At 42.9% G+C, this 23,574-nt stretch overlaps 1 protein-coding gene across 5 annotated transcripts in view; it reads right to left on the bottom strand.

Moving 5' to 3' along the window:
• PKNOX1 (PBX/knotted 1 homeobox 1) overlaps nucleotides 1-23,574 on the bottom strand; it is a 58,866-nt gene that overhangs the window by 31,625 nt on the left and 3,667 nt on the right. The window contains exon 1 of one of the 5 annotated variants that reach the window (XM_008710186.2): nucleotides 23,371-23,574. The exons of the other annotated variants lie outside the window; for them this stretch is intronic. The gene's annotated coding sequence lies outside the window, so the exon portion shown is untranslated. The remainder of the gene's footprint in view (nucleotides 1-23,370) is intronic. 5 annotated transcript variants of the gene reach the window in all.

The raw sequence follows: 23,574 nt of genomic DNA on the forward strand, positions 1-23,574 counted from the left end.
AACTCTGCCACGTGCGCAGGTGGCCATGTGGCCCTTGCTGCATTGCCCACAGGGACTTGGGCATGGGAAGTGGCACCGATCCAGAGGCCCCGAGTCTCCTGCACTAACTCACTCTTCTAGAATAGATGTGATGTTCAACTACAAAGCAAAGCCCGTAGGAGACGAGGCAGCACCGCGCGCACCCGTATCACTCCCCACACGCATCAGCAGCACCCTGCGTTCAACTCTGAAACCATTCTTCGTCAACGTGACAGGAAGAGGCTTCACTTCATTTAGGCACAAAGTCACAAACGCACCCCACGGGCCAGACACTCTTGGCAAGAACACCTACCAAGAGCTTCCCGCAACAATCCAGTGACTCAGATTTAAAAAGTATACTTCCTTGGATTTTTTGTTTGTTTAGTTAAAGGACAAAAATGCAGATTTTTAAGATTGGGAAAGATGTTCGAGTTTGAGAAGACACATAAATATATAGTGAATAAACACAGGGCTGTCAGCGCAGAGAAGGGAGCAACACATACAACAGGGAAGGGCTCGAATGAGCCCTGCTCTCCTGGAGCGGACATGGAGCTGCTGGTATGAACTCATGTGTTGAACACACACAGACATATGGAAATAGAGGCATACCTCACCTACACACACATACACGTGGGAAGCACGTGCACACACTTCCCAGCCCTGTCCACTGAGAGGGTTGAGAAGCAGGGACACCCAGCAGCAAGGAGCACTCGGTAACCAGATCTTGGTCAATAAATATCATTCCCCAATACAAAGAATCAGGGCTCCTTGAAGAAGTGGCCGATTTGATTCCAGGGCTGGAGCAGGAAAAGTACAAGATGAACCTGGAACCTGTGCTCAAAAACTGATGGGGGATATGTGAAAAGGACAGACAAACCAGCTTGCAGAAACTCTCACGGGCCAGAAGTGGGACAATGCGATCAACGAAGTAGGATCGTGATCGGGAGTAAAACAAGAATCCGTTGAGTCCAGTGAGACATCTAGGAACAAACCTAATCAAAGAGGCGAAAGACCTACACTCTGAAAACTATACGACACTGATGAAAGAAACTGAAGATGACACAAAGACATGGAAAGGCATTCCATGCTCATGGATCGGAAGTGTTAAATGGTCTATGCTGCCTGCGGCAGCCTGGGGGACTCAGCCGGTGAAGCGTCTGCCTTCAGTTCAGGTCATGATCCCGGGGTCCTGGGATCCAGCCCTGTTTCAGGCTCCCTGCTCAGCGGGGAGTCTGCTTCTCCCTCTGTCTCTGCCTGCTGCTCCCCCTGCTTGTGTGCTCTCCATATCAAATAAATAAAATCTTTAAAAAAAAAAAAGTCCATACTACCCAAAGACATCTACACGTTTAATGCAATCCCTATCAAATACCAACAGCATTTTTCACAGAACTAGAACAAACCAGCCTAAAATTTGTATGGAACCACAAAAGACCCCAAATTGCCAAAGTAATCTTGAAAAAGAAAACCAAAGCTGGAGGCATCACAATTCCGGACTTCAAGCTCTGTTACAAGGTTATAATCATCAAGACAGTATGGCACTGGCACAAAAACAGATACATAGATCAATGGAGCAGAACAGAAAACCCAGAAATGAACCCTCAACTCTATCTATGGTCAATTAATCTTCAAACAAGCAGGAAAAAACATCCCATGGAAAAAAGACAGCCTCTTCAACAAATGGCACTGGGAAAGCTGGACAGCTATATGCAAAAGAATGAAACTGGACCACTTTTCTACGTCATACACAAAAATAAATTCAAAATGGGTTAAAGACCTAAATGTGAGACCTGAAACCATAAAAACCCTAGAAAAGAGCACAGGCAGTAATTTCTGTGACATCTGCCATAACAACATGTTTCTCGATATGTCTCCTGAGGCAAGGAAAACAAAAGCAAAAATAAACTATTGGGACTTCATCAAAATAAAAAGCTTCTTCACAGGAAAAGAAACAATCAACAAAACCAAAAGGCAACCTACGGAATAGGAGAAGATATTTGCAAATGGCGTAGCTGAAAAAGGGTTATTATCTAAAACATTTAAAAAACTTATAAAACTCAACACCCAAAAACCAAACAATCCAATTAAAAAATGGGAAGACATCCAGATGCCAAAAGACACACTCATCATGAGGGAAATGCAGATCCAAACCACAAGGAGAGACCCCCTCACACCAGTCAGAATGGCTAAAATCAACAACACAGGAACAACAGGTGTCAGTGAGGATGCGGAGAAAAAGGAAGCCTCGTGCACTGCTGGTGGGAATGCAAACTGGTGCAGCCACTCTGGAAAACAGTAGGGAGGGTCCTCAAAAAGTTAAAAATAGAACTACCCCTACGATCCAGCAAACGCACCACTGGATATTTACCCTAAAAATACAAAAACCCTAATTCAAGAGGAGTTAAGAGGGAGGACGCATAGGGGACCCTAATTTCAACTGGTCCCTGGAATTCTGCTAGATAGTTATCAAATCATTCTGAACACCTGCAAAATCAACCGGATATCTGAGAAAAGAATTGCTGCAACTCTACAAATAGAAAAGCGACCACTTCTTGCAAGGCAGGAGGTGCAGAGACATGAATCCGAGGCGATATATCGGAAGACAAACTACAGGGGGAGGGGGCCTCTGTAAGCCAGCTATCGGAAAGTGTAATAAGCAGCAGAACGCAAAATCAGAACTTTGAGAAGTCTGCCTGAAAGGCACTCACGGGGCCAAGTGGAGCGGAATCCCAGGTAGGACAGCATGGTCTCAGGGTCCCCAGGGTCACAAAAAGAACGGGGGTGCCCAAGGGTGGCAGAGTTCCCAGGCATCAGAGCAGGAAGTCAACCACAATCAGCAAGCCCAGGCACCAGCTTCCTGCTCGGTGTTCCCATACACCGAGAACCGCTGCAGGGTTGGGTGACAGCATTCCGAGCAGGGGCCCAGCAAGCAGCAGAACCGCGGTGAGACCTCCCCTCTCTGCCCCAGGAGGAGCGGCATGGGTGTGCGCCACAGGAGTCTGCAAAGTTTGGAGACCGAACGGGGTTGCGTGCTGGTTAAACACAGGCGGTCAGGAACGACCGCCTGCTTTCCTATGGGGGCTCCTGTAATGGGGGGGTGCGAATTTCAGCTCCAGAGCTGGAGATTGGGGCACCGCCATTCTCATCCCCCACATGGCTCTGGAGCCACTTACACTGAGCCAGGCCCCCTGTGAGCAGGGTACAACTCTGCCGGGGCAAAGACACCTGAGAATCAGCACAACAGGCCCCTCTCCCAGAAGATCAGCAGGAAGACTGAGTTTACCGATCACACAGAACTGCAAAACTCCAGCTCCTGGGGAAACAGTGTATAGCATCCGTGGTTTTCTCTTATGACTCTTTAGTCTTCCAGTTTTATAATTTATTACCTAATATTTTTTTATATTATCAATTCTTTTTTTTAAGTCTTTTTAATTTTCATTTTTACATTTACATTTCATATTTATTTTTCATTTCTGGCTTCCTTTCATTGTATTCAATTTTATTTTTGTATATATGTTTTTCTTTCCTATTTTGGGATCTCGTTTATTGTTCTGATCAACTTCTTGTTTGATTCCTTTTTTTTTTTATGGGTTTCTGTTCTCTTCTGATTTGTTTAGCATATATTTTCCTGGTGTCGTAGTTGCTATTTCTGCATTTTCTCTCTCTCTTTCACCTATTCTTTTCTGGACACAATGACAAGATGGAAGAACTCACCTCAAAAGAGAGAACAAGAGGCAGTACTCGCTGCCAAGGATTTAGTCAATATGGATATTGGTAAAATGTTGGAGCTAGAATTCAGAGTAACGATTATAAAGATACTAGCTGGGCTTGAAAAAAGCATGAAGACACAGAGAATCCCTTACTGAAGAATAAAAGAACTAAAATCTAATCAGTTCGAAATAAAAAAGGCTATTACTGAGATGCAAGCAAAAATGGAGGCTCTGCTAGGGTAAATGAGGCAGAAGAGTCAGTGATATAGAAGACCAAACGATGGGGAATAAGGAAGCTGAGAAAAAGAGAGATAAAGAACTACTGGATCATGAGGAAAGGATTCGAAAGATCAGCGATTCCACAAAGTGAAACAATATTAGAATAACTGGGGTCCCAAATGAAGAGAAAAGAGAGAGTAGGGCAGAAGGATTATTTGAACAAATTATAGCTGAGAACTTCCCTAATCTAGGGAAGGAAACAGGCATTCAAGTCCAGGAGGTAGAAAGAAACACTCCCCTCAAAAATCAGTAAAAATAGGTCAACACCTCTACATGTAATAGTGAAGCTTGCAAATTCAGGAGATAAAGAGAAAATCCTGAAAGCAGCTCCAGACAAGAGGTCCTTAACCTACATGGCTAGAAACATAAGGCTGACAGCATATCAGTCCACAGAGACCTGGCAGGACAGAAAGGACTGGCATGATATATTCAGGGTGCTAAATGAGAAAAATATGCAGCCAAGAATACTTTATCCAGCTAGGATGACATTCAGAATAGAAGGAGAGATAGAGAGCTTCCAGGACAAACAGAAACTAAAACAACTTGTGATCACTAAACTAGCTTTGCAAGAAATATTAAAGGGGATCCTCTGAGCAAAGACAGCCCAAAAGTAACAAAGACCAGAAAGGAACAGAGACAATATACAGAAACAGAGACTTCACAGGTAACACTATGGCACTAAATTCATATCTTTCAATAATTACTCTGAATGTAAATGGGCTAAATGCCCCAATCAAAGGACACAGAGTATCAGTTTGGGAAAAAAAACCAAGACCCATAGATTTGCTGTCTGCAAAGATGCCTCCAGATTGAAAGTGAGGGGTTGGAAAACCATGTATCATGCTAATGGACATCAAAACAAAGCTGGGGTAGCAATCCTTATATCAGACAAACTAGATTCTAAACCAAAGACTGTAATAAGAGATGAGGAAGGACACTACATTATAATAAAAGGGTCTATCCAACAAGATGATCTAACAATTGTAAATATTCATGCCCCTAACATAGGAGCAGCCAATTATATAAACCAATTAATAACAAAATTAAAGAAACACATTGATAATAATACAATAATAAAGGGACTTCAGCACCCCACTCACAGCAAAGGACAGATCATCTAAGCAGAAGATCAACAAGGAAACAAGGGCTTTGAATGACACACTGGACCAGATGGACTTCACAGATACATTCAGAGCATTTCATCCTAAAGCAACAGAATACACGTTCTTCTCGAGTGCACATGGAACATTCTCCAGAATAGATCACATACTGGGTCACAAATCAGGTCTCAACCGATACTGAAAGTTTGGGATTATTCCTTGCATATTTTCAGACCACAATGCTTTAAAACTTGAACTAATATATGGAGGTTAAAGAGCATCCTACTAAAGAATGAATGGGTCAACCAGGAAATTAAAGAACAATTTTTAAAAATTCATGGAAACAAGTGAAAATGAAAACACAACAGTTCGAAATCTTTGGGATGCAGCAAGGGCCATCCTAAGAGGGAAATACATAGCAATACAAGCCTTTCTCAAGAAACAAGAAAAGTCTCAAGTATACAACCTAACGTTACGCCTAAAGGAGCTGGAGAAAGAACAGCAAATAAAGCCTAAACCCAGCAGGAGACAATTAATAAAGATTAGAGCAGAAATCAATGAAATAGAAACCAAAAGAATAGAACAGCTTAAGTAGAAGCTGGTTCCTTGAAAGAATAAGATCAATAAACCCCTAGCCAGACTTATCAAAAAGAAAAGAGAAAGGACCCAAATAAATAAAATCATGAATGAAAGAGGAGAGATCACAACCAACACTGAAGAAATACAAACAATTATAAGAACATACTATAAACAACTAGATGCCAACAAATTAGGCAATCTGGAAGAAATGGATGCATTCCTAGAAACATAAACTACCAAAACCATCATTCAGAACAGGAGAGGAAGAAATAGAAAACCTGAACAGACCCATATCCAGCAAGGAAATTGAAGCAGTAATCAAAAATCTCTCAACAAACACGAGTCCAGGGCCAGATGGCTTCCCAGGGTAATTCTACCAAACATTTAAAGAAGAATACCTATACTTCTGAAGCTCTTTCAAAAAATAGAAATAGAAAGAAAACTTCCAAACTCATACTATGAGGCCAGCATTACCTTGACCCCAAAACCAGACAAAGACCCGACCAAAAAGGAGAATTACAGACAAATATGAACATGGATGCTAAAATTCTCACCAAATTCTAGCCAATAGTATCCAACAGTACATTAACAGGATTATTCACCACAACCAAGTGGGATTTATTGCTGGGCTGCAAGGGCAGTTCAACACCCGAATCTACAAAGAAGTCAAACTCTCACTCTTTGCAGATGACATGATTGATACTCTACGTGGAAAACCCAAAAGACTCCACCACAAAACTGCAACAACTCAGAGGAATTAAGCAAAGTGGCAGGATACAGAATCAATGCACAGAAATCAGCTGCATTTCTATATACTAACAATGAGTCAGAAGAAAGAGAAATTAAGGAATCAATCCCATCTATAATTGCACCAAAAACTATAAGATACCTGGGAATAAACCTAGCCAAAGAGGTAAAGGAAGGAACTGTACTCTGAAAACTATAAAACACGAATGAAAGAAGTTGAGGAAGACATAAGGAGATGGAAAAATGTTCCATGCTCATGGATTGGAAGGAGAAACATTGTGAAAATATCTATGCTACCTGGAACAATTTATACACCCAATGTCATCCCTCTCAAAGTACCATCAACATTTTTTCAAAGAGCTGGAACCAAATAATCCTAAAATTTGTATAGAACCAAAAAGACCCCAAGTAGCCAAGGGAATGTTGAAAAAGAAAACCAATGCTGGTGGCATCACAATTTCGGACTTCAAACTCTATTACAAAGCTGTAATCATCAAGACAGCATGGTACTGGCACAAAACAGACACACAGGTCAATGGAACAGAATAGAAAACCCAGAAACGGACCCTCACTTCTATCGTCAACTAGTTTTTGACGAAGCAGTAAAGAATATCCAATGGAAAAAAGACAGTCTCTTCAACAAAAAGTATGGGGAAACTGGACAGCCACATGCAGAAGAATGAAACTGGACCATTTCCTTACACCATACACAAAAATAAATCCAAATGGATGAAAGACCTAAATGTGAGACAGGAAATCATCAAAATCCTAGAGAACACAGGCAGCAACCTCTTTGACCTAGGCCACAGCAACTTCTTCTTATTATTATTTTTAATTTAAATTCAATTAATTAACATATAATGTATTATTTGTTTCCAGGGTACAGGTCTGTGATTTGTCAGTCTTATATAATACCCAGTGCACATTACAACACAAATCCCCCACAATGTCAATCACCCGGTTACCCCCCCCATCCCCCCCCCCCCTCCAGCAACTTCTTGTTAGACAGGTCTCCAAAGGCAAGGGAAACAAAAGCAAAAATGAACTATTGGGATTTCATCTAGATAAAAAGCTTTTGCGCAGCAAAGGAAACATTCAACAAAATCAAAAGACAATTACAGAATGGGAGAAGATATCTGCAAATGACATATCAGATAAAAGGCTAGTATCCAAAATCTATAAAGAACTTATCAAACTCAACACCCAAAAAACAAATAATCCAGTCAAGAATTGGGCAGAAGACATGAACCGACATTTCTCCAAAAAAGACAGACAAATGGCCAACAGACACATCACTCGGCATCAGGGAAGTCTAAATCAAAACCACAATGAGATCCCACCTCATACCAGTCAGAATAGCTAAAATTAACAAGTCAGGAAACAGATGTTGGCGAGGATGTGGAGAAAGGGGAGCCCTCGTGCACTGCTGGTGGGAATGCAAGCTGGTGCAGCCACTCTGGAAAACAGTATGGAGGTTCCTCAAAAAGTTAAAAATAGAGCTACCCTGTGACCCAGCAATTACACTACTAGGTATTTACCCCAAAGATACAAATGGAATGATTCAAAGGGGTACGTGCACCCCAATGTTCATAGCAGCAATGTCCATAACAGCCAAACTGAGGAAAAGGCCCAGCTGTCCATCCACAGATGAATGGATAAAGAAGACGTAGTATAGATATGTACAATGGAATATTACTCAGCCATCAGAAATGATGCAGCTGACCTGGAGGGTATTATGCTAAGTGAAATAAGTCAATCAGAGAAAGACAATTATCATATAATCTCACTCATATGTGGAATTTAAGAAACAAAACAGAGGAACATAGAGGAAGGGAGGGGAAAATAAAACAAGAAATCAGAGAGGGAAAGAAACCATAAGAGACTCTTAATCATAGGAAACAAACTGAGGGTTGCTGGAGGGGAGAGGGGTGGGGAGATGGGGTAACTGGGGGATGGGCATTAAGCAGGGTATGTGATGTAATGAGCACTGGGTGTTATATTTTTTTTAAAAAAACCCTCTAATTCAAAGGGATACATGCACCCCTACAATTATAGCAGCATTATCTATAGTAGCCAAGATATGGAAGCAGCCCGAGTGTCCGTTGACTGATGAATGGATAAAGATGATGTGGTGTGTGTGTGTGTGTGTGTGTAATAGACTATTACTTAGCCATTTTAAAAAAGAATGAAATCTTGCCATTTGCAACAACATGGATGGAGATAGAGGGTATTATGCTAAGTGAAGTAAGTCAATCAGAAAAAGACAAATACCATACGATTTCACTCATATGTGGAATTTAAGAAACAAACAAAGAGAAAAAGAGAGGCAGACCAAGAAACAGACTCTTAACTATAGAGAACAAACCAATGGTCACTAGAGGGGAGGTGGGTAAGGGGATGGGGAGCCAGGGGGTGGGGATTAAGGAGTGCACTTGTTGTGATGAGCACTGGGTGATTAAAATAAAAACTTAAAAAAAAAAAAAGAACCGGTGAGTCCGTATTGATACACATACATACATGAATAAATAAGGGGGGAAAGGGAAAGGTCTAAATTACAGTAGAGTCCAACCAATGTGTAGAGGCAGGTGCAATTAAATCTCCACTGGCAACGGGCACAGGCATCGCTGCTTCAGGCAAGAATCACCGCAGAGGCCCATCCAGGCCTGACCAATAGGAAATGCACAGGGTCTCTGAGTACTCGCCACAAGATACTATTACTTGTAAGGAAAAAACAGTAGCTTTACAACGAAGAGACCTGGCAGAAAACATCCTAACCAAACGGTGAAAATTCACATAATCGATAATGAGACAAACCAATATCACAGCCCTCCAGAGAAGGGCAGATAAAACTTCCTGGAAATCCTGCCCAATCCTAAGGCTATACTCACAAACCAAGACTGAGGGGCAATCTACAAAGTAACTGGCCAGCAAGCTTTCGAAGTGTCAACACAAGAGAGGCTGATGGACCTCTCCAGAACGGGGAAATGACAGGTAAATATGTGTGAACTGGGTCCTGGGCCCCAAAAATGTTATTTCCTTTTTGCTTTAAAGCTCATTAGTGAGACAACTGGCAAAATTTACATAAAGTCAGAGTGGAATACGGGGCACCTGGGTGGGGCGCCTGGGTGGCTCTCAGGGTTCTGGGATCGAGCCCGCATCAGGCCCCTCCGCTGGGAGCCTGCTTCTTCCTCTCCCACTCCCCCTGCTGGTGTTCCCTCTCGCTGGCTGTCTCTCTGTATCTGTCAAATAGATAAATAAAATCTTAAAAAAAAAAAAAAAAAGAGTGGAATAGAGTGTTTTATCAGTTACTTTCCTGATTTTGGTAACTGTGCTATAGTTAAGACCTTGCTAAGTATCCTTGCTTCGAAACGCATACTGAAGTATTTAGTCTAAGAGGGGCCTCATGTCTGCAACTTAGTGTCTCAAGTCCACGTGCACACTTACGTGTATATGCATACGCACGCATGCGCACACACACAGTGAGACAGAGAGAGAGAGGGCATAAATTTGGTAAAATGTTAACACTGGGGAAGGTACATGGGAAGTCTTTGTACATTTTTGCAACTTCTCTGTAAGACTGAAATTCAAAGCAAGAAGTTTTTTGAAGTTTAACACGTGGAGGGTTATAAAAAAGATGAGGGTCTGTTCTGGGTTCAAAGATAATAAAGAAGGAATGACCAAGCGAGCACATTACAAGAGCTGCGGGGCAGCGTGGAGGTCTGGGGCTGCCACATGCAGCCGGCGGGAGCAGACGGGACAGATGGAGGGTGCTGCCCACAGGGCAGGCCTGCTCACTTGGAAGAACACCTCTGTTGTGAGGAGCAAGGGCTGCAATGTTTCAGGGTATGGTCACATCTAGGACTTACTTTAAATGGTCAACAGGCACACACACACAGCTAAACAACGGGGGCCAGTCAACACCTGCTGAATGTAGGCGGTAGGGGATTTCCAATCTACTCAACCTTTTTGTCTCAAAATGTTCACAATAAATATTGCAGAAAAGTCAGAATTTTATTTCAAAAATACATGGATTTGCAGTCCTTTTCTCTATCAAAATTGGTTAAAACCACAATGTCCGATACAACCATTCTACACGGAAAATTTGACATTTGTGCCCAAAGTTTGCAAACACGGGCTCCCTCTACAATAGAACACCATGCAAGGAATGTTTTAGAAGCGCGGGCGGGCGGCGGCTAACTGCTCCTCGAACACGTGCTGTTGAGCAAAACCGGCAGAGTAGGAAGGTGACCAACAGTCCTGCAGAACAGGACGCCAAAGCGGCAGAGGGAGGCGCCAGCAGGTGGCGCCGTTGGCTCAAGAGGCTGAAAGGGGCCGCAGAGCCGCAGGGGAAGCACCAGAGCCTGCAGGGGCCATCAGCAAATGTGCTACCCCCAACCTGCAGAGCCCCTCTCCGAATTCCACTCCCCAACAGTAGCCTCCACAGCCTCTATGTGGGGACTTCGACTGCTACGTGCAAGCAGGCAGGCAAACAGCTCCCAGCAGCATTCACAGGGTTCACCCAGCCCTACTGCTTGGGCCCAGGAGGAGGCCTCCGTCAACCAGGTCAGGGGCAAGCCCTCCAGGCTGCCGGCTGACCCAGGCCTGAGCCACAGCCTGAGCATCTAAGGGAAAACAATTTTTTTTTTTTTTTAAGATTTTATCCACTGATTTCACAGAGAGAGAGCACAGAGGGAGCGGCAGGCAGAGGGAGAAGCAGGCTCCCCACCAAGCAGGGAGCCCAATGTGGAGCTAGATCCCAGGACCCTGGGATCATGACCCGAACCAAAGGCAGACACTTCACCGACGGAGCCCCCCAGATGCCCCGCGGCTAAGGGAATTCTATCATGAACTAGGAAACAAAGTGAAAGCATCCAACCCAAGGATGAGGAGTCAGCGGGCTCATCTTATCAAAAACTGTTTTGTTAGGCATTCTATAAAAACCAAAGCTAACTTGAGATTTAAAAACAATCAATTAATCCCTATTTCTTCCCTCCATTACACAGAAAAATAAGTTTCGATTATGTTCAAACTCAAACGACAGTGCCATAACTTCTCAAAATCACACGGAGCTCTAAAATCCACTCGAAGAATTGTCAACCCAATGTACTTAAAACACCGTGGTTGGACATAGGGAAGGGAAGGGTTGGACACAGTTTTTGTCTGTTTTATTTCTACAAATTTCATCCAATAAAAAAATGACACATTATTTATTGAAGTTGGCACTTGGGTTCCTTTTCAAGACTTCTAGCCAGGCTGGGGCGCCTGGGTAGCTCAGTCGTTAAGCGTCTGCCTTCAGCTCAGGTCATGTTCCCAGCATCCTGGGATCAAGCCCCACATCGGGCTCCTCTGCTGGGAGCCTGCTTCTTCCTCTCCCACTCCCCCTACTTGTGTTCCCTCTCTCGCAGTGTCTCTCTCTTTCAAATAAATAAATAAAATCTTTAAAAAAAAAAAAAAAAAGAGTACTAGCCAGGCTAATACAGATGAAGAAAACACAATTTTCCGATCTTCATGTACAGAAATAGTAAAACTCACCAGTAATTAAAGAAATACACATTTTAGGGGCGCCTGGGTGGCGCAGTGGTTAAGTGTCTGCCTTCGGCTCAGGGCGTGATCCCAGCATTCTGGGATCAAGCCCCACATCAGGCTCCTCCGCTAGGAGCCTGCTTCTTCCTCTCCCACTCCCCCTGCTGGTGTTCCCTCTCTCGCTGGCTGTCTCTGTCAAATAAATAAATAAAATCTTAAAAAAAGAAAAAAAAGAAATACACATTTTAAAATAGTAATCCTTTTCATCTAGCAATTACTAAATTTAAACAAAAGCCCCGCACTCTGCTGGCAGAGATGAGGTGAAACCTGGAGCACTAAAGAAGTCCTGGCCTCAGGAACTGCTTAACTGGTCTGAAGAGCAACTGACCACACATACAGTTCGCTAGAAGAACTGTCACACTCTTCTCAAAATCAACCTAAGAACATAGTGTTACTGTTGTGACCTCAAAGGTGGATGAAAGTGCGAAATGTGGCCCAAATCCAATAGGCAGGCATTTTAACGTTTTTATGCATTCCTGTCCAGGCGGATGGGAAGAAATACAGTTTTTCAGAGAAGAACAGCTATAGACGGACTAGTTGAATCCCAGTGAGTGGCGAAGTCTTTCGTGTGTGCTCAGAGCAGGTGGAGGAATCAGGGAAGGCCCCTGGGGCTGGGAAGCAGTGCGTGTGGGGCGGAGGGCAGGTTGCGGCCCTAGCAGGGCAGGGCCCGTCTCTCATCATCCCAGCCACAACCCCTCAGCCAATGGGGGTCCTCCACAAGGGAACTCCTGCTTGTCTGAGCGCACTTTTTAATTTATTTTTAAAGATTTTATTTATTTATTTGACACAGAGAGAGAGAGTACAAGCAGGGAGAACAGCAGGCAGAGGGAGAAGCAGGCTTCCTGCTGAGCAGGAAACCCGATGTGGGACTCAATCCCCGGACCCTGGGATCGTGACCTGAGCCGAAGGCAGACGCTTCAGTGACTGAGCCACCCAGGCGTCCCTGTTTGAGAGGATTTTATTGCCTTAGGGATGGCATTAAGCCCTGTGGAAGATTTATATATTTTAAGATTTTTATGTTAAACTTCAGAATAAACTATGTATTTGACCTTTAAGGCATTTGTATAGTATTTAAGACAATTCGGCAAATCAATTTACACTTTAGCCTTGACTCGACTCTAATTTAAAACGTAATTGGGGCGCCTGTATGGCTCAGTTGGTTCATCATCTGACTCTTGGTTTTGGCTCAGGTCATGATCTCAGGGTCCTGGGATCGAACCCCACACTGGGCTCCCTGCTCAGCGAAGAGTCTGCTTGAAGATTCTCTCCCTTTACTGATCCCCTCCCCCGTCTCTCCCTCTCAAATAGATAAATCTTTAAAAAATAAAATGTATAATTAAGCTTCTGATTTTAGACATGCTTTTTTTTTATTTTAGTGAAAACGTGTAAGAGAGAAATTTACAGAGACTGTAAACATTCTTCGTCTATGCAAGTTTATCGATTGCTAGGCACTCTTTTAGGTACTGGGAATATAGCAGTGAGCAAAACCAAGTTCTTGACTCTGCAAAGCACACTTCCTGATAGGCTTGGAAAGAACTTGAGATCCATTATGTATGTAGCTTTAAATTATTACATCTAATTGGAAAGGTTTTACTTGATGGTCAGATATTCCAGGTATTTAAAATGACAATTAAATCTAGAACAATAAGAATTAACCTAGGGGGGCACCTGGTGGCTCAGTCAGTTCAGCATCCGACTCTTGGCTTCACCTTAGGTCATGATCTCAGGGTCGTGAGGTGGAGCCCCAAGTGGGACTCCATGCTCAGTGGGGAGTCTGCTTGAGATTCTCTGTCTCTCCCTCTGTCCCTCTCCCTGATTTGTGCTCTCTCTCCCTCTCTCTAAAATAAATAAATCTTTTTTTTTAAGTATTAAAACTATGGCTTAGAATGTATAAGGGAATTTAAGTTGTAAATGGGACTAATCATTAAAAATGATAGAGTCTGGGGTGCCTGGGTGGCTCAGTCAGTTAAGTGTCTGCCTTTGGCTTAGGTCATGATCCCAGGGGTCTGGGATTGAGCCCCACGCTGGGCTCCCTGCTTGGCAGGGTGTGTATTTTTCCCCCTCCCTCTGCTGTTCCCCCTGCTTGTTCTCTTTGTCAAATAAATAAATAAATAAATAAATAAATAAATATCTTTTAAAAAAATAAAAATTGGGGCGCCTGGGTGGCTCAGTCGTTAAGCGTCTGCCTTTGGCTCAGGTCATGATCTCAGGGTCCTGAGATAGAGCCACACGTCAGGTTCCCTGCTCAGTGGGAAGCCTGCTTCTCCCTCTCCCACTCCCTCTGCTTGTGTTCCCTCTCTCTCTCTCCCTGTCAAATAAATAAGTTTTTAAGATAAAAAAATAAAAATAAATAAAAATTTTTAAAAAATGATACAGTCTGATCAGCTTGAGTTGATCAAAGTTTACCTGAAAGTGAAGGTTAAAATTTACCAAGTTATACAGAGAATAATAAAATTTTAAAGTCCACATAAAAGCGTAAGAACAGGCCCGTAACTTCGTAGCCTAAAAAAATGTTGACTTTAAATAATCTCAAATAATCTTTCCTATGCTCAAAAGCCTCACTTCAAAGGGCACTAAAAACTCACAGCAAGAAAAGATAGATGCTAACAACGTTTTCGCCCCTTAATAGCAAACGGAAACAGAACGTGTGTGTCACACACAGGGGAATGGTGAGATCAAATACAGGCAGTCGTCATCAGTCATGAACAGGGTGGTTACAGCCAAGTGCGGCCTGGAAGGGCTCCCAGCAACTGCCCAGCGGAGAGGGAGGGCACACATCTGCTGTGCGTTCACTTAGCCCACAAGTATGTACTGAAGGTCCTCTCTGTGTTCTGAATGCTGGGGATGGGACAGCAAGCAACACAAGGTCCCTGCTGTCAAGACACAGCTTTATAACAAAATGTACTTATGGATTAATCTAGGGAGAAGAGACGGCTCTCTCGTACCAGGTCACCCCATCCAAGAGCATGGGGCCCCCTCCCGCAACCCTAGGAAGTTCAATGGGCTCTGTGGAGGTCTAATGTACTCCTGGTTACATTTATTCCTAAATATCTTATGGTTTTCTCGCTACTGTCCAAAGTTATCTCACTGCTCTCATACTTTCTGAAGACTGCTGCATAGAAATTCCCCCAGTTTGTGGAGACTAACTTAGTATCCGCCAACTTTGTTGGGCTGCCTCTTCTGGCAGTTCATGGAGAGTCCACACGTTGTTCTTGGCACATGTCATTATCTGTAAATCATGGGGCTGCAATCCCAATCAAGATACCTGTCGTTTTTGAGAAACTCAAGAGGCCTATTCTAAAATGCATATGGGAGAATAAAGGTCCATGAATAGCTAAATTACTCTTGAAAAGTTTAAGAAATACCAACTTCCAAAATATCCTACGAGGCCACGGTCACAACCAAATGTGGGTAATGGCACAAGAACAAATAAACAGGCCAATGGAACAGAAGAAATAAGACATTAGACTTTTCAGGGCTTGAAGAAGTACCAAAACTGCACAAAACTTTGCAATTTTGATGCTTTTACAAAAACCTCTGAACTTGATCAATTCCTGCAAAGTGCTGGTGAAACTGGGTTTTGGCGCTACTCTCCAAGCACACTGTACCCGTCAACCGCGCGCTCTCTTGGTCAGCCACATGGGCACGGTGACTCTTGATGACCGGGCTGTTTAAGGCAGAAGCACTGACAAGATAAAATCTCTACAGATTGGAAGAACACTGTCTCAAAGCTGTGTGAGAGCCCTATTTATGTAGTCCATGCTAACGCACAGACGCATGGAAAGTTTGTTCTAAGAGGCTCACTTTTCGTTTTACATGAAGGGTAGAGAGGGGAAAATGAGAGAAGCAATATCACCTAAATGTCTCACTCTATATGTCAAGACCTATGGGAGGCACTTTAATTCACTCACTCCTCCCACTGAGATGTGCGGTCTTTGTCCCCTGCTCTTGAATCTGGGCTGATCTTAGTGACTCACTTGGAACGAGAAGGCAGTGGAAATGATTTGAGGTAAGTCCTCCCAAAGACTTCAGTCCTCAGCCATCAAGCCACCGCCAGCCTGAGTCTTCCTAGCTCACTGTGGAGCAGAGAGGGCCGTTTCCACTGTAGCCCTTTCCAAATTCCTGACCCACGCAGCCACGAGCATAACAAAATGGTTGTTTTATGGGGTGGTCGGGTTCACACTAGCAGTTAACCAGAACACTCTGGTAGATAATTGGTAACAGGATCCCCAGAGGTTAAATACCTTTGTGAGGTCGGTCTGTCTGGCTCTGAAGCCCTGCTGTGTCTTTGACACATTATCTCCGAGAATACAGTAACCTTGTTTCTAACATAACTGTACAGTTCACAGGGAGATCAGTACGGCATCTGGTAGCCTGTACAACTTTGATGCCTCCACGTTAATTTCATGAACCCAATCTATGAATTACGGTGTCATTCAAAATGGGAAACACTAAGCATGGATGAAGGTGGTGATCCATGGGCAAACAGGAATGACTTTCAATCACAGCAAGGATGTAACGCCTGACGCTGCCCACATGCGTGACTGCTCCGCAGACATTAGCAAGAGTCAAAAGAAAATGACAGCCTGGTGCCTAGGAGCAGAAGAGGCACCCCCCACAGTCAATGTTTGGAAGTCAGGCATCTCCAAAGTACCATAACACAAATTACTGAAAAGGAAAGAACTCCTTGCTCATGCCTCATCCACACCTATAAAAAATACACGATGTAGCAAACGTTTATTGATGGCATGTGAAGGATGCTTGATACTACTTGTAAGCATGTAAGGGTTAAAATGCTGGGCGACAAAGACTCTAACTGCAACTGTGAAGATTATTTTCCAGAATATCACTTTGGAGAACAGTCATCTAGCTTTGATTCAACAAATCTATAAAAACAATCACCCTGCTGAAGAGGGGGTGAAGCAGCCCCTCACATCTCCATTTCCTGACCTCCCAGCAATGCCTCCAGATCTTTCTCCCACGGCCACTCTTCCCAACCCCCACCCCATCCCGAAGTCCATCCTCCACACTGCAGCCCCAGTGATGGGCTTCCTTAAGGCTTGCTTCTTTCCCTGTTATCAATTTTACCAATTTTCAGAAAAATGTGCTGGTTCCCCAGCATTCTCCAATAATGACCAGTGAGGCTATTTTTAGTACATTATGCTCTCATGGGTTTGAACACTTAAAAAAAAAATCACAGTTTTATATAAATGCATATATTTTTTGGTATTCCAAATTATCCCATGTTTGGCTAATGCAAGCCCCTTAGAGCCTTTAACACACCCTACTAATTCTCGATAGCTTGCTTTCAGATAAAAGCAAGTCACTCCATGCTCATCTTGTTCATTTTCTGCACCAAATTCTAACTCTGCCATTCATCCAAGGGGCTCTGATTCCTTTCAGTGGGAAATGATACATAGAGACCACAGTCTAGGCATCATGGGTGCTCACTGCTTCTGGTTGGTCACTGTTTCTAGGCTTTTCAGGGGACACAGGAAATGTTTTCTCATTAAAATTCTTTCAAAACAAGTTAACACTGATATCTACAATGCAAATTTGGGATTACAGGGTATTTACCTAACTATTTTGATTTCATGCTTGTATATCTTTTCTTTACCCTGAAAACCTTGACCATGTAACATAATGTCATACAAATTTTTATTTAATGGTCACTACAATTTATACAAAGTTTGACCTAACTCACACAATGGTTCCTAGTGTCTTTTTAAACAGATAAATAAATCTTTGACTACCTTCTCAAGTTCATCTAAAGTTGCTGGTCTGTACAGGTTTTCCACCTCCAAGGCCAATTCTGGTCGTTTATGTCTTCCTCATAAACCATCCACAAGTCTTCAAATTTGTGGCCAAATTGTACGTGGTGTATTCCTATTTAAAAATCTTCATATGTGCAGTTATATCCTTTTTGTAAATATTGTGCTCTCATTTCTACTTAATCAGATTTGCAAAAAACAAAAATAGATTTACCTCTATTTTCTTTGACTTATTTTCCTGGTTTCTTGAGTTGAAAACTGAATGCATTTACTTCTCTTCTTCTCTAATGCATGTAGGTTATGTATTTTCCTTCTCCTGAGAACTGTTTCTGCCTGATCCTATGATTGTGCTATGTAGCCCTCTGTCATTCCCTTATACAGTCTGAAAATAGTTTTGATCTCTTCTTTAATCTAAGAGATATAATAAAGGGGGTCTTAACATTTTCAGGGAGTTATTCTTAGCTATCCTTTCACTCTTAGGTTCTAGCTAGTGCATTATGGTCTGAGAATCTGGCCTATAGGACTTACTTTTTGAAACTTGGGGCTTTTCTTTGTGGCCTGTATGTGGCCAGTTTTGTTAAATGTTCCATGTAAATGAAGAGAATCTCTATTTTATGTTTGTTGGGTACAAATTCCTGTACATATCTATGGCCACATTATTTAAATCATTTATATAGGTGGCTCTCAACTGGAGGTGATTTGGCTCCCCAAGGACATTTGGCAATGTTCAGAAACATTTCTGGGGGCACCTGGGTGTCTCAGTCGTTAAACATCTGCCCTCAGCTAAGGTCATGATCCCAGGGTCCTGGGATCGAGTCCCACATCGGGCTCCCTGCTCAGCAGGAATCCTGCTTCTCCCTCTCCCACTGCTTGTGTTCCCTCTCCCGCTGTGTCTCTCTCAAATAAACAAAATCTTAAAAAACAAAACAAAACAAACATTTCTAGCTATCACAGTTAGGGAGATGGGTACCTACTGGTATCTAGTGAGTAGAGACCAGGGGTGCTGTTCAGTAATCTTCGGTGCGCAGGATGGCTCCCTGACAAAGAATGATCTGGCCCCAAATGTCAACAGGGTCAGGCTAAGAACTCCCCCGCCACATCCTTTCTTCTTTTTGGTCGCCTTGGTTTGCAGCTTGCAGAGTCACATTACAGTCCCCCCTTTTACATATAGAACTGTCAACTTCTATTTTGGAAAGTTTTACTGTTACATTAGTTTACGAGTATTAAACATACCTTTGAGTAATAGGACATATCCCCCAGTGCTCTGTAACTTGAGTCTAGTTGTGTCCAGCTTGATGGTACTAAACCTGCTTTCTTTTTGTTAGGACTGAGAGTGATTCCCATCCCTTAGTTTCCTACTTCTTTATGTTCTACATGTATCACCTATAAACAGCATTTAACTAGATTTCACTCTTCTCCTACATCTGGAGTTACTATCACCTGGGAGATTTAGACCCTTTTACATTAATTGTAGTTACCAATACATTTGGGCTTACTCATGCCATCTTATTATTAGTTGTTTGCTTTTAATATACCAAGTAAACCTCCTTGTTTTCTTCTCCTTTTCTAAGTTTTTATTTTTAAGTAATCTCTACACCCAGCGTAGGGCTCGAACTTACAACCCCAAGATCAAGAGTCACATGTTCCACCCACTGAGCCAGCCAGGCGCCTCTCTTCTCTCTTCTTAACACCCTTTTGTTGAAATGAAGCTCTTCTTCACTCCATCTCCCTCTGGTCCTTTGGGAATTGCACAGCCTACCTTCAGTCTTCCATCGCTTGCTCTCACACTAGCTGAAATCAACACTAACACCATCATCCCAATCCAGCTCTCTAACAGTCCTGCTGCAGCAACGAAGTGTAAACTTATGTTCACTGTACTTCCACACTTGAATCTGTCCTCCTTAGCAGTAGGGACTGGGACATTTTGTCCTTATAGGTTCAGTGCTGGTTGTGCATACACAAGTCTGGAAAGGCAAACACAACTAGATCATTTTAGAACATTTTTTAACCCTTTAACATGAATTTCGGGGCATTTAAGGTCAAACTTTATTATCTGTGGGTTTCTCTTAGCCGTAATGCTTCAATCCCAATTAATGCCACGTGACCTGTATAAACGGTATGTACACGTAAACACATTTAGTATTCTATACACTCATAATACAGTACTGTACACTCATAATACAGTACTGTACACTCATAATACAGTACTATACACTCATAATACAGTACTGTACACTCATAATACAGTACTATGATGCCTCCTTTTAACGAGGAACCACAACAAACATAGCAAAGCATATTACAATAACTATTTTGAACATCCGATTATTCTGCCTAGTCCAGACAGATTTCAGATAATTTTAATGGTACCCTATGAAGAATACAACTAAAAAGAGAAAATATTTAAATGCTTTATTTGCACTATCATCATCACTTCCATAATGTTTTCCACTCCATGCAAATTCAATTAATTATCCACTTGGAGGTCAATTCACATAATTTTTTTAAAAACAGGGAAAATAACAGACATACTGATAGATTTTTAAAATTTAAAATAGTTACAGGTTACATTCTTGGGATATACTGGACTGACATTAAAACTGAAACAGAGAAACAAACATTTAAACAAACAATAGGTCAAGTGCACCCTCAGGCAAGTTAACTTCACATTATCCTGACCCGTCAAAACATCGAGGAGAAAACAGCAGTCATAAAAGAGCTGAAGATTATTAGTCCCCCTTTTTATTCCTTTTACAAAAGAAATGCTGAAAGAGATTTGAAAACAAGCAAACAAAAAAGTGGGGTGCGGGCAGAAATTCTAGAAAGAAAAAAGAAGCTCTGACGAACTAAAGACCAGTGAGGGCACGCCAGCCCAGCCCCCCAGGAGCCCAGCTGGCCGCCCATCACCCCCCCAACTTCTGAGCCTGGCCCGGGGCCCACTGGCCCTCACACCCAGCACTCCTGAGCCAGGAGCCCGGACAACACAGAGAGTACCGCCCCCAGGAGGGGCCGCCGGCCAAGGAACCCTCCCTGCTTTCCCAGCAGCATCCGAGGTCGCAGATCGACTGCTTCTGGGCCAGGTGGTGGCACCCCTGAGAGAATTCGACCTGTATATTGACTTCATCAGCGAAGCAAGGCTTCCCAGGGCTCAGAGGCCAACAAACGAATTGAGCACAGAAGCAACAGGAACTAGTCACTAAAGCAGACTTCTTTCTAGATTTGGCTTCCAGCATGCAGTCACACGGAGGCCTGGAGATTCTAATTCTGGGTTAGGAGTTATTTACACAGGCCGTGTTTTTACACCGATGGTATCACAGACCAGTCCCGGCAGGGTGCAGTCCACCAAGGGAAACTATCCTACTTCTTCCCTTTTCTTATTCATATTTCCCAAACAGAGTTATGCAATTTTATCCATTTAGATCCAGACTGACTTCCACATGTTTCAGTTGAAAACTGAGCGGAGGTCAGCAAACTTTTTCTGTAAAGGGCCAGACAGTAAACTTCAGGCTTTGAAGGCCACATACTGTCTTCATTACATATTCTTCTTCCCTTTCATGTCCCTTTGAAATGTATAACGTATGGCCCCAGGGCCAAACAAGAACAGCCTGCAGCAGAGCCCTTGCCAACCCCTGGCCTAAAACATAGCTGTCCAAAGAGACATGTGATACTTTAAAAACTGAACTGTACTATTTTTAACTCATCCAGAATTTGCTAACTCAGTTTTGGTGACATCAAGATTCGCATTTTTCAGCGAATCTACAAACGTGCCTGATGCAGGAGGAGCAGCCCCTCCCTCCCAGGCTGCCAGACTCCGCAAAGGGCTTCTTTCCCAGCGGGGCAGCTTCCCAGCTGTTCTCAAAAGCTGCTTTATTTAACCAATGAGCACGATCAATTCCACTGACAGAGAAATGCAAGAAATTCTAGGGGAATTTCAGGTTTGCTGTCTCTCAGAGAGCCCGTTACGCAGCCAGAACAGGACTGCCGACAATAGCAACAGTCGTGAGACACTGGCAAACCACATCTCTCCCTCTTTCTCGTTTTTTGTTTTGGTTACTAATATTCCCCAAAAACATTTAACCGAGGATCCTTTTTCAACTAAACCCATTTATTAAAGCTAAGAAAGCTGTCAGGGAATCCAAGAAAATTGTCAAAATTCTATATTAAAAAAAAAAATTTCTTTTCCCAGATACCGCTCAGGAAACTGTGACTATGATTCAAGGAGTTTTCATTTTGAGTGTGGGAATCTTCGGTGCCTGCGGCTCAGAAGCTCGAGCCACCTGTCCGCTGCCTTCCGTCCCAGCTTCACACCCCCCACCCCTGGGAGATGTTCAGTCAACAACTCATATTAAGGAAAACATACATCAAGAAATCACTTTATTTTTCAAACAAGGTTTGGGGAGGTGCCTCTTGAAGTTTAATATTCAAATAAAATCAGATACTAAATCCTGTTAAACTCTGTATTTAAATTTTTTAAAAAGGCATTTCCAAGCTAAAGGTCCACATGTCCATTAAAGTGACAGCAAAATTCTAATAACAAAAGTGATTTCATGGTATTAGAATCTGTTTTGGTAAATTCTGAGCTGGATGATCTTAGTAGACTGCTGCTAGAATTTAAAATTACATCACACCCTTGCTTTTCAGACTGCGACTATCATTGGCATCATTAAAAACTGACACTCAAAACTTTCATGATGGACTTGTTATTAAGAGTTAAGGAATGTTTTACGAAAAATAAGAACCCCAACTCTTCGAAGCAAGGGCCTGTTCACACGGACAATTTCTTGCCAGGGCACTGTGTGTTCAGGGACTGAGCGCCACAGAAATGGACCCAGGAGCACCCTCCCTCCTACCCACATCCCCTGTGATCTGACCAGCACTAAGCTTGGTAAGGCAGAGAATGACGAAAAAAACATAGGAAATATCAGAACCTAAATGCTCAAAAGACTCTGCAACATCAGACACGGCCATAAAGCAATACAGAAAAAAAAAATTATGTGGCGCTCTTTGATACATTTTTTAAGTGAGAAACGTGTGCATTATATAAGTACATGGAAATATACATAATAATGCTGACTGAAAATACAATACGAAATAACTAACATGTAAATATGGGTGCATATCCCATTAAACTCAGGTTCCACACAATACATTTTGGGAAATGCCATTTTAGATCAGTTCTCAACCAGGGGTGACTTTTGTCCCCCAGGGAACATTTGGCAATATCTGAAAACATTTTTGGTTGTCACAACTGGAAGTGGGGGTCCCAGTGACATCTGGTGGGTAGCGACCAGGAATGCTGCTGACATCCCACAAGGCACAGGGCAGCCTCCACAACACACAAGTATCTGGCCCCAAACGTCAACAGCCCCACAGCTGAAAACCCCTGCCCTACAGTATCACAGATCTGTCTGCACTTATGCTGCAATAAATTCTGCTAAAGTACCTCCTTGGGGGGGGGGGGGGAGTACAGTTTAACACACAATTTAGAAGAATGCAAAGCTAAATTCCCAAGTTTTTAATGCAAAAAAATATACACCTTGATAAAATATCTCAAACAACATAAAACAACATATATTGACAGCTTACCAAGCTTTCATGAAACATTCTTCTTTAAAAAGTCTGATCAATACTGTTCTGGCTGGAACCTGCATCACAGTACCTCCCAATCCATAGTCCCTTCTGAGTGACCCAACCCTACCGGAGGCCCCGCTGAAAAAGGGTGGTTGTGTGGAAGGCAGGAGCCCACCCCTCCCTAGGGCAGCACCTAGCCCAGGGGTCAGCGCCTGGGAG

Source organism: Ursus maritimus, unplaced genomic scaffold, assembly GCF_017311325.1.
Source record: "Ursus maritimus isolate PB19 unplaced genomic scaffold, ASM1731132v1 scaffold_4, whole genome shotgun sequence".
In the NCBI taxonomy this organism is placed as follows: Eukaryota; Metazoa; Chordata; class Mammalia; order Carnivora; family Ursidae; genus Ursus; species Ursus maritimus.